This window comes from Rutilus rutilus (genome assembly GCF_951802725.1).
Source record: "Rutilus rutilus genome assembly, chromosome: 13".
Classification (NCBI taxonomy): Eukaryota; Metazoa; Chordata; class Actinopteri; order Cypriniformes; family Leuciscidae; genus Rutilus; species Rutilus rutilus.
Window position 1 is genome coordinate 14,475,608 of NC_140218.1, and position 12,751 is coordinate 14,488,358.

At 35.9% G+C, this 12,751-nt stretch overlaps 1 long non-coding RNA gene across 1 annotated transcript in view; it reads right to left on the minus strand.

The window, feature by feature from the left end:
* Positions 1–10,902, minus strand: part of LOC311302689 — a 32,021-nt gene extending 21,119 nt beyond the window's left edge. Inside the window, exon 1 of the long non-coding RNA XR_014629648.1 lies at positions 10,865–10,902. This is a non-coding gene — a long non-coding RNA (uncharacterized lncRNA). The remainder of the gene's footprint in view (positions 1–10,864) is intronic.
* Positions 10,903–12,751: the final 1,849 nt, after the last annotated feature.

Consider the following 12,751-nt stretch of genomic DNA (forward strand, 5'->3'; position numbering starts at 1 on the left):
GTTTCATAAAACAGCGTTGCTAACACAATTCAATTTAAATAGTACATTTGGTTTAATTTGTCGTTTAATGAGGTCTAATATATGTTGTTAGTGGTGAGAATTTTCACGTGAATAAATAAACAGATCCGACAATTTTAAGCGTGTATTTAAATGGTCCGGTGGCAGAACTTTTGCCAAGCGTGTCAGAGGTTCTGGGTTCTAATCCGCACTCGTATAGTTTTTTTTTTCTTTTTCTCACCAAAACCGATTGTTTATCAGTGGTTGTATATCAGGCAAGGACACGTTTGTGTGCATTTTGTTTTGTAATTTCACCGGAACGAATAGAGAGTCTCCACAACGGATTGAAGCGTGCGTCCGAGTGAAGACTGTGCGCGAGCCACAAGAGAACACAGTATCCGCAACGAGCACTTTGATCACTTGATTTCAGAAACAACACATTTCAGCGCTAGATCGCCTCTTATTTAACAAACGAACTAAATGAATGCTCTGCTAATTAACTGGAGATGTTTTATTTATTTGTATTGGTATATGCGAGATGTTTCAAAAGTGGTGGGGACAATATCGACGTTAGCAAAAAAGTGGTGGGGACATGTCCCACCCGCAAATTACACCTATGTTAAAATAACACTTGCCTGATGGGTTATGCTACTGCTAGATCGGACGTTGACGTCACTTCTGTGAGTTGAGAAAAGTTAGTAAAAGTCCTGGCAGAAAGCGAAGCATAAGGATGTAGTGTGATGACGATCCGAGATCCCGCGAGATCCATGTGTTTGGCATCTTGTCCTATCTTTAAAGTCACGCTACAGTAGTCTGAAGGAAAAAGTGCTTTATTTGTAATTTAAAATAATGGTGCTGATGATTTTTAGAGACCCCCACAGGTGTATGATTTCACTGCTTTCATGGGAGCTCATCCTCTCTCTATGGGAGCTCAGCTCCCACTGGCTCTCACGTAATTCGAACCATGTTTATAGCCCATTCCAGGAATATGTGCTGAGACTCAAAAGGTATGTAAATAAATAAATACATTTTAAATAAAAAAAATATATAAAAAAACACTTGTTTTATATTTATTTCAGTTATTAATTATATTCATTATTTATTCTATTTATCTCATATGATGTCTGAAAGTTTTGCAAACAAAATTAGTATAGCACAAAACATTACTTAAACATCACAATTAGATAAATTACACATGATATAAAAACGTTTGAATACTTTTATTTAGCAAGAACATGTTAAATTGATCAAAACCTTTTATTTATAATATATATTATATATTTATAACCTATATATATATATATATATATATAGACTGTTATATGTGAAGCTGAACTGATATAGCTTTATTTTATAACCTATATATATATATATATATATAGGTTATAAAATAAAGCTATATCTATAACCTATATATATATATATATATATAGGTTATAAAAAGCTTTATTTTATAACCTATATATATATATATATATAGGTTATAAAATAAAGCTATATCAGTTCAGCTTCACATATAACAGTCTCGGGCCAAAAATATGTGTAAAAAATTGAGAAGATGAAAAACTATTTTTATTTTTTTAAACTATCTACTTTTCATTGTTAATTTTATATAAGATAATAGTTCAAATCAAACATGTCTAATAGTGTTCACAACAAAAAAGTAATATACCAAAGTGAACCAAAGAGCCGACATGGATTTACGAACACCATGCCAACTTCTCAGTGGCTCATGCACCTCCTCACACCAGGCTAAGCACCCTTATAAACGATACACAATCACGTTAAAGCCTATTAGACATGCATTAGTTACTCGCTCACTCACACGCAATCTCACACACACACACCCGCACTCTGTCTGAAGGAGGGGTGCAACACACACCTGAGGGGAGACTGTTGGGGCTAACGGCAAGATCCACATGATGACAGAGTGTCAATACAAAGCAATTTAAGGGCGCATGAGAAATCGACCCCCCAGATAACAGGCAATTTCTCTGCTCCGATGACTCCTGTGGACAGCCAAATAACCACAAAAACGAGAAGAGAAAGAGGGAGTCTACTGCTGAGAAGCTGTGATTTGGATCACGTTGCACTGGTTACTATTGCACATTCACTAGTGGCTTCTCGATCGCCCTCTCTCTATATCTGTCTAGTTCTCTTTTATTTTCTGTCCATCTCTGCCTTAAACACACACACATATATGCAGCCCACCACTCTACTCAAGCCTTAAAACAGTAGCTTAAAACAAGATGGAAAGGTGTAAAACTTAACTTGAGGGTTTGAGATTTGGTGTCAAGTTAGGCAAGTTTGCCAAAGTTTGGGATGTTCATAATATGATTTTCAAGACACCATCGGCACATATAGTATGTTTATTTGTCATTCTACCTACTTTTTAAAAAGAAAAATGTACGCAGTATATATAGATTGTACTGTGTGCACTGTGAGAAATACTGTAAAGCAAGGTGCTCAACTTGACCTTCTGTTTTTAAAATAAATTTAGATTAAATACATTCAGTTTAAGTTCAGTTTGGGCGTGTCCAAATCCACTTTTGCTAGTTCAACAACAAGAAAAATGGTCGGCACGCTGGTCTAAAAGGGTTGTCCCTATTCTTATAATGATTAATGACTGTGTCTTGAGCTTTACGTGCAATAAACCAATGGCGCAGTCTATTTCAGTTGGCTCAAAATAGCAACGGTCCAACAATGCGCCAGAACACACATTGTTTTCAGACCAGCACGCATGGGCGAACAAATGGGCGCAAATGCATTTGCTATTTAAACAACATGGCGCAGGACGTGAAAATGTTCACTGCGTCGGACTGAAACTAGCAAAAAACACTTGGCGCTGCATTGCGCCTGGTGTAAGATAGGGCCCAAACTGTCCTAACTGCGAATTATCATGGGTGGATTCAATTTAGTGTATCGTTTCATTCAGATGGTTCATGTAAATAGTTTGCAAAATGTGAACTGTTTGATTTACATGAGCTGTCAGAACAAACTGATTCGCTAAAATGAATCAGCCTATTCATTTCAATGAATCGACTCATTCCGATTCATTTAAGTCAGCTATTTAGTTTGGATGGTTCATGGAAATGGTTGACGTTCATGAACAGTCTGAACAAACCAACTCATTAAAATGAATCCAACTAAAATTATATAATGAATCAATTTGTCCTGATGGTTCATGTAAATGGTTCACAAAAAGTGAACTGCTTGACTTACAAAAACCATCCAAACAAAAAGATTCCCTAAAATGAATCACAATTACCAACGATACAGAGAGAACAGTTTAGCACAATTTTTAAAGCTACACTGTGTAGGATTTTCTCCCATCTAGCGGTGAAATTGTTTATGACTACCAACTGAATATTACTTTCTAGCCCCTCTCATTCCGAGGGCGTTTTAACTCCTACGGTGGCCGTATAATTTCAAATCTGCCGGCAGTCATGAGTAATCTCCCCCTCGCATTCGTCACGGTGCCACTGAGTGTAAAAACGCGAAAGGCGAAACTTGAATTTCCAGATATGTCCCTCTTTGTCTAATGTATTTTCAAGATGGATGCGCAACATGGCTTCCGCCATTCGAGCGACTCGCTCGTATGTATTCTAAATGGCAGATTATACACTTACGAGAATACTTAATTAGTTGGTTGAAGTGATTACACATTAATGAGAATGTATAATTTTGAAAGAACAAAGTGTTTTTTGCTAAAAATCTACATAAAATATTACACAGTGTAGCTTTAAGATCGATAAACTGAGTTTGCAAACAATATAGTATAAATCTAGCCTTCAACTCGCCATAGACACGGCTCAATCCGAGGGTCGATAAACGGCTGTCTTTCAAATTCCCTCTGCACGCAATTCCCTGGACAGCGCTTCAACCAACCAGAGCGTTTTCCCAACAGCGGAGCTAACGTTAGTTGATAGATTCAACTTTTGAATCTGGTTGGCAAAACTACGAACACATCTTCCTTTTTTGTCATCTTGCCGTTCTTTGCTCTTTTCTCAAAGAAAAACTTAACTCCAAGTCCTCCAGAGTCGCGGCCAAAGCCGATTCGAAAGACTGTTCTCCAGCAGCAGCCGCCATTCTTTGTTTTCAAGTAGCAGGGAACCGTCGCAACTCTGTCATCATTATGTTAAGCCCGCCCCACCTACTCTATACACGATGTGATTGGCCTGACCTAATTTTGTTTTTTCCAGCTCCAAAGTCAACGGAGAGTTGCTAGACTACCCTGGCTGCAAAATAAATTTTGCTGCCACTAGGGTGCGTCTAGATTTCTAGGCTAGTTTTGTTGTGCTATTTGTTAAAGCTAAAAGTAGCTTTATACTGGAAAAATTACAATATTTTGAAAACAACTGAGCACCTTTTACACTAATCAAAAGATATTTGCTTCTTCTCTGGTATGACAGCCGTTCAAAGTAAACTTCTAAGATAAAGGCCTATAACATAAAATCACAAATTATACTTGATGTTTCACCAATGCCCAATGTTTTGGAGGGCTTTTAACCATGTGAAATGCAGAGGGAGACTTTGTAATGGAGAAAGAAAAATGACTCCAGAATGGTGTAGTTATGACATCTAACTGGCCAATGTTAACCAGCTAAAATCGTATCCACTTGGGGATCACATACCAAAAAGAAAGTAGGCATCATATTATTCGGTACACTAGTATTCCATTCCAAACACAGTCATACATTTGAAGCCTTGACTCATTACATTTATGACTCAGTTAAGGGAATCAGACATTCCACTCCAAGACTGAAGTTCAAGACTGAAAGAAAAGGGAGGTTTCGGCCAACAACCCCATATTAAAGACTCTAACGCAGGAATGCATAAGAGTTATTTAATTGCCATATTATATTTCCTTATAAAATGCTCTATTATTCAGAGCATGCTACGGTCGCATTCAAGAACTGTTTTTTGTTGGTGCTCTCAGAGACCTGCCTGCTAACAGGGAGTATAGCTTAAAGACTGACACTTCCTGCAGGCAGTGTTTGGTAATAGGGTGGGTTGTCAATCACAAGCCGTTTCCCAAAGACGACAACTAGTCTATATATTCTCAGTGTTTGGGTGAGTGCGAGGTTACAGAAAACTTTACAGATTTATAGATTTATGACTAAGAATGCATTAATTTTTCAGAGATGCAGGATATGTTGAAGGCATTCTAAGGGACGGGTGTTCTTTTAATCATTTTCATGCATTACCAATTCATGGAGTCACTGACTGATTTGTTTAACCATTCAGAGACTTTGTTCAAAGTAGTTTGAAGGATATTAGATATTAGTACTCTTTATCTTTAGATAGGTGATACAAGTTGTGTGCCATATAGCTGGATGTTGGAAAAGTCAAAAGGCATGGCATGGCAACACTTTTATAGACAGTTGTTAACCTTAAGTGTTAGGAGGTAGGCTATAGTCTGAAAGAAAATCTATCTTTAGCTTGAGAGGTGTAAAATGTAAAACCTGATATCACACATTTTCTTAGACAAATGAATAAATTAAACAAAAGGAAAAGAGTATATTATCATTACACAAGATTCTTAACACAAGGTTGTGGCTCATACCCAACGGGCTTGATCAAGCTGTTGAAGTGTGACTCTAAGATTTAAGGTGGGTGCCAGAGACTAAATTTAAAGAGACTGGCATGAAAGACAAAATCAAAGGAGGTTTTTGAACCTGTCATTGCAGGAGTGAGAAGTGTGGGTGAGAGGGACACGGATGAGGGTGGACTTCCTTTGAGAAATTGTTCATCAAGCAAACTTTTCAGAGAAAAGTTTGCAGTTAATCTTTCTGACTCATATGAAAGGCATAGAGAGATCACAAGTAGTGGCGTGAAAAACTCTCCTCTTTTTCACGAAGGCTATATTACGTTCACATCCAACAGCTCATAATCATGTGGAAATCACAAGTGAAAAGGTGTGGGATCATGATGAGGTAACCATAGAAACACACACACACATTGTCCCTTCCTTGCGTGTTGCTTTATTTAAAAGGTTCTTTGTAAACCTTTTGTCTTGACATGAGCATCATCCTTATTCACACTAAAAGAGGATTTTTTTTTTTTTTTTTTGAAGTGTTTGTGAAGAGATGAGTTCTCAGGGACTGGGCTGTCCGAATAGGGTTGGGAAGATCATTCCACACTTTAACTCTTTCTTTCTCCACCAGCGTTATTGTAAACACTTGTCAGCCAGTGCCAGCATTTTTTATTATTTTTATTTTAATATAACTTTCAGGGCCACCAGAATATTTTGTTGAATGAATATCTGAACATGCTGAACATGTAAAATGTTTTATTCAAGCTTCATGCATTCTTTTTTTTTAATAAAAATGTGAATGTGGGTAAGTTTCGTAAAAAGCAACATTTTGAGCAAAAAGCTGAGAAAATTGCGTTTTTGTCAAAGACGAACATTGATCAAAAACATAAATGGAGTAGATCGAGTTCATCAACATCCCCAAAGCGTCACAATCCTATAGCTCATCCTGGGTCAACATTTCATTCAGTAACATTAGGCAGTTTTGATTTATATGCCGTTTAATGTGACAATCGCGATATTTTACATATGATTACATATGATATTGCTTGTTTCTCCTTCTTCTTTGGATGTTTTGATCAGGATATTCCAGCCTGATCTCACGGCAATTCGTACGAATCCTCACTCGTATGAATTAGTACGTTTTTTGCTAAATCGTACATATTTTACAAATTGCCCAATTCGTATTAATTCATACGAATGACCTACCCCTGACCCCGCCCCTAAACCTACCCATCACGTGGGTTCAGACAAATTGTACAAATTCGTACGAGTGAGGTCATACGAATTTGTACGAATTAGCCACCTTTTTATCACTCGTACGAATTCGTACGAATTGGTCGTGAGATAGCGTTGGATATTCAGTACTCTTTCAGAAGATGTGTAATAGCGACCTCTACCGTGTGAAACAGTGAAAACACGGAAAGCCAGAAAATTCCGTCAATGTTTTCTTATCTTAAATGTTTTATAATCCTAAAAAAGCTTATATTTCAGGCTGGACCAGGCACTGTGTATGTGCAGTCTTAAAATCCACTGTGCGACTTTTCCATTGTTTTTCAATGTAAACATGCGCTAAATGGACGTCTTTAACCTTTGCGCTCGCATCTTTTGCTGAGTCTCGTGCGTGACACAACATTCTAAAAAAGCGACGCTCAAGTTAAACGATGTTAAACATTTTAAAAATGCGTCTTTAGACCTTGTGCTTTTGTTGTTCCACTGAACTGCAACCTGCCTTTTTAACAGCAAAAACGAATTCTTTGTGTGTGTCTCAAAACTGTTTCTATGGCAACCGGAGCACATGTGACACAATGACTTCACCAATTGGCGATTGGTTCTTTAATTTAGAAGGTAGGAGTGCCATACTGTTCACAAGACCTGCTACATTCTGAGTTATGAAGGGCCTGATCATGCTGTTGTTGCAATGTGGTTTCTGGCCAAACTCGATGGGATTATACATATATTTTATATATGGACAGGCCTATTGTTTTTACTATATTTTGTGTTTGGTTACTTTAGAGAGTCCATCCCTGCTTTAGTTTACTCCAAAGTCAGTGTAAAAAGTAGAGCTGGGTCTAAGTGGCTGTCCTTATTACCAAACTACAGATAATGCACTTATTAAGTGATGCGTAGTATAGTTACCGTTTAGCCTGTGAAAGTCTGACACATGCTCTGGCATTCTAAACTCTAGAGACGTTTCCAACTGGATGCAGTAATTGTGCTTTTCATTCTTAATGATCTGCAAACCTTAAAAGGCTAAGGATTTTTCCTTCCCCCTTCAGAAAGTTTGACCAAAACTGCCCAAGTTAACTGCCTGAGGATGTGTAATTAGGAAGTTCAAACTACGAGTCTAAAGTCTCTCTACAAAATGGTTAGGATTTCTCAGCACAGCCTACTAGAGTCTAGATTAGCTGCAGTTGTATTATAATATTTATGAAATTATTAATTATGTAGAAAGTTTGTTTTATATGATAGCAGAAACTGTTAAAAAACACACTAAACAGTTACTATTATGGTGTGAAGTAAATAGTAAAAAAAAGAATGCAAAATAAACTTCAATATAGACTACTTTAATGTTATGTATACTGTATATCTGCTATTTTACAATGACCTTGAATACAGTTCATTCACGATTAAGTGGGGTTGTACTGCTATTGCTATGTACTGTAACTTTAGCATTCAGTCCATAACCACAGAATTATGTAACTGGTATTCCTTTTTGATCTGTGAAATTTTGAGGTTGAGGATATTTCACAAAGTTTTGAGCAGTACCTCCTTTCCTTTAAAGAGGAACAAGTTGTCAGTGAAAGCCAGTAGCTGTTCATTTCACAGAAGTCAAACCTCTTCCTTCATCAGGATGATCTGCTCAGACTTCAAGCCATTCACATAAAACCCCTTTAAAATAAGAATGGGGTCATTCTGTGTCAACTCAACCAGAGGTCCCTGGCTACATTTTTTGATTTTGATTAAAAAAAAAAATCTGGTGAAAGAAATACATAAATGAAGAAGAAAGCCAAATTATTAAATTTTATGGGTGTACTATATTTACTGAGCAGTTTTGTAGAGGGGGGTCAATATGACAGTTTTCACATGATATTCTTGGTGCCAAATTACACCTTTTCTTATGGTATCTTCTTTTTAAAGGCCTATTCTGGTTCAATCCCAGATATATGTAGATCTTAATGCGACTCCATGATTAAATTGGTCAGTTGTACAAATTTTTTGTGGTCAAAAACCAAATGCAGCTGTAACAGCTGTTACTTATTGTGTTTGAAGAGGAATGTCTGAAGAACGAATAATACTGAAACTAGGAATGTATCTTTTTTCCCTCTATCAAAATTACTGCATACAACACACCTCTCTGAGTGCCAAAAATATAGATTTTTTCTGAAGTGTAATGTTTCGTATGTCTGTAAGTGTTAAAGATATCTAAATATGAATTTAGATTCTTGTTCCTATGAATTTTTTTTCTTTTTGGAATCTTAATTTTTAAGGCCCTATATATATGTATATATATGTGTGGTGTGTGTGTGTCAATGTGGTAACATAGTTACGATGCTGCGTATTTGAACTCTTGGTAGCTTCAGAAGCTTCATGAACAAAATCTCTTCTTCCAAATATCCCTGAAACTGATTCAAATATAGGTTCTTATAAATACACTTTTGAGAGCAAGTTAAAAAAACACCTGATATTGCTGGATTTACAGTATCAGTCGAGTATGAACGAAAGCAACCAACATTACAGAGACTCGGCAACCGGAGTGTGAACGCCCATTGAGTCATAATTGCAAGTTACCATGACACTGCTTCATTTTTACGAAATGAGCTCAACACATTATATTCCTTGCATTGTGACTACCACATAAAATGAGGCAGTAATTTGTAATCCTTAAAAACAAGCAAAGCGGTTTGTTTCTACATATTGTTGATGTCTCATTCCCAGGGATTTCCCCCAACAAATCATCTGTCTCTGTCTCCTTAGAAAAAGAAACATATGCTCTAGCCTATACAAAAAAAGACTGCAATTTGAAAGATTTTAAACCTTATAAAAAGCTATAGAAATGTATTATGACCTCAACTCAAAAATAATTACATTAACCAAACAAGTGTGCATGCATGGGCACAAGACTGACTTGCATTAGATCTCATACACACTACCTATAATGCAGAAACTACTTCTGTTTGGATTTCTACAAGCCGGTTGATGCCACAGAGCTAATGATTGTCAGATTTACAAACTAATTGTTCTTTTAAGTGGGTGTTTTTAATGAATCGATAGAACCGATTTGCAAATTGGCCTGCATCAAACTCACGCGTTATCAATTGGACAGATTACTGAGTTAATAACACTCTCACTCGCTGAATCGAAAGTCATCACTTCTAGTAATGCCAAACTGATCCCAAGAAAAAAGTGGTAGTGAGTGGTATCAAATAATAACTTGCTATTGACATGTTCAAAATAACACTTTTGTTTTGGTTCTCTCAACCAGAAATAAATCATGCAGAAAAAAAAAAAAAGGGTCACTGATATGGAACAAAACACTGAATTATACACCAATCAGAACCCTAATGGATATAACGTATAACATATGTTTTAAAGCTAAAACCATCAAAACAAAAGGCATTTTGCAGATGCATTCATAGCGCATTTGTTGCCACAGTCCACAACACACAAGTAACCTTAAGTGCCAGAATACAAAATTGAAACATTACCAGCCCAAATTCACCAACATATTTCAAATGCCATACAGTTCTGTAATCTTAATAAGTTTGATTTTACGCTATATGAAAGATGGCTTCTCCATTTTTGATAGTTTCAAAACTATTGTGCTCGATTTACAACAATCACATATTAGTGGAATATCTATTTGTCTGTTCCATTTCTGTTCTATAACATTCAATAACTCACACACACTAAGATATTAGGTCAAATATGAAGCATTTATGTTAAAAACACAATGGGGTCGTTCTATAATTGCAGTGACATTTCCATCTGATTTTTTCTTGTCAAAAATGAATCTCATCAATAATATATTAAACCTACTTTACAATATTCATTATCTTCTTTCGCATTTTATGCAAGGTCATACTAACTGTATAAGTGTAGGATTAAAAATATGTTTTACCATATAGGCTGCGGTTTTGACAATGGTGTTTCACCTGTTTCAACCAGTAACACCACAGATGCATATGGAGGAAGCCATTGCAAAAACAAACCTGCTACTACTGATCTCGTCACATAACCAAATCTTCAACATCACAGACATTTCAATGTAAATGTATATTTCACAATAAACCTTCAAAAACTCAAAAAAAAAAAAAACAAGCAGAAACTCACTGTCAGTAGATCCAGTACTCCCCTACCACACATGACCTTTCACCTCAGGAAGTGTTTCAGATAAAAGTCCCTCTGCTGTTTTTATATTTTTTCGATTTGCTTATTTTAATTTACATACTAGTCTATATTAAACATTAAATTTTACAGCAAATCTCTTTTTTTACCTCTTCTTACTACCTTTTCAACTGAAAAGATACCTCGACACAGTTGCATAATAGAACAGTGACATTGATATTCACACTTTTCTAAATAATTCGATATTTTACATATTAATAATAATAATAATAACAACAAGATCATCTATACTGTTTCAAGATGCAGATAAAAGATGTATTTTTTTAATTGCATTTTAGCCATCTTAAATTGAGTTACAGCATTTGTAACCACAGTAATTGTACATGAATCAAAATCCTTCAAATGTTCAACAATCAACATTGTTAATCTAGGAAACGTTGTTGACTATGCTCATAAGTAGTTGCAGACTAAATTAAAGGTAATTCTTTCAAACATTTTGTAACAAATGTTCCTCAACAGGCCAAAAGCAATGCATAAAGAATAAGAATAAATTCCACATGCAGTGATTGCTGAGGATAAACCATAGACCCTTCCAATATGTGTCTGTGAACTGCCAACAGGACTTCCTGGTTAAAAAGGATTTCACTTCCTGTTTATAGTCCACTGCGAGCTTGCTTAAATCCAATCATGCGAAAGGCTATAAAGGCGAGGGTAAGAACAAACATTGTTAACGTAACAAATTACAAGATCTCTGGCGATTCTCACCCAGCTACTTTCAATAATCAGTCAATTTGAGTAGGCCTATCATTTCCAAGCTGTTGTAGATGTGGGGGAAATTATTTCATATGATTTTATGACTTTTAAATGTGATCCAACTGCACCACAATCGTACTGTCAGTATTGCATGCATAATAAAAAAAAATAAAAAAAACACTAAAGAAACACCGCCATCGTTCATATCCATGTGTGGCCCATGATTCTCTCGAAATTCGAATTTGAATCTGCAACTACTTTTCAATTCATTTTCATTTCTTATTTATGAGTAGAAAATGAGATTCATAAGGTGACTCAAAGGCCTATGGATGGTGTGTTAAAAATAAAAATCTATAAAATATCACTTGGCTTCATTTTATTGGACTAGGTTAGCCCAAGGGGAATCTATGTAGTTTGCCAATAACTAAATCATTGATCTTCTAAGGTTACAGTGAACTCAGAGGGGAATTGCCTTATTTGCGTGTAAGCGAATACCTATATGAACCAAATCAAACAGACTTAGCCAGTCTGATTAGATTCAAGGGCCTTTAGCAATAGGTGGAAAATGACAAATGCAAAGTACTTTGACTGTAGTGCTTCCATTCCATTTCAATGTGAAATAAAAATGTACCTTCTTTTATTTCTTATTGCATGGTCCCAGCAAACAAGGAATGCTTTTAGAAATTTGGCTAACAGTCTGGCAATGTTCTGAACAGACATTCTTCAAGTAATGTTAATGTAATGTTCGTTCAAAGTTATCTGGTCTTTAATCATGTTCAAAACAAAAACATTATTTCTACATTGTTCAGGGAGCATTTTTGTCTTCAATGTTTTGGTTGGATGTCCATGTAACATTTTTCAAATGATACGACTTGTTTCAAAATATTCAGAGAACATTCAAAATAACATTCCAGTAATATTCCAGTTTCCTTATTGTTCGCATAACCAAGAAAAAGCTTTGAAACATTTAAAAACTAGACAGAATTCAGAAATAACGTTTTCATAAAGCAAAGCGTTCTTAAAGCATATTTGTGTTTGCTGGGTTACTCTGCCAGTTACTCTGTCTTTCCTTCTCTGCTGATGTTGGATAATGTTAACCAATAGCAAAATTGCAGTTGG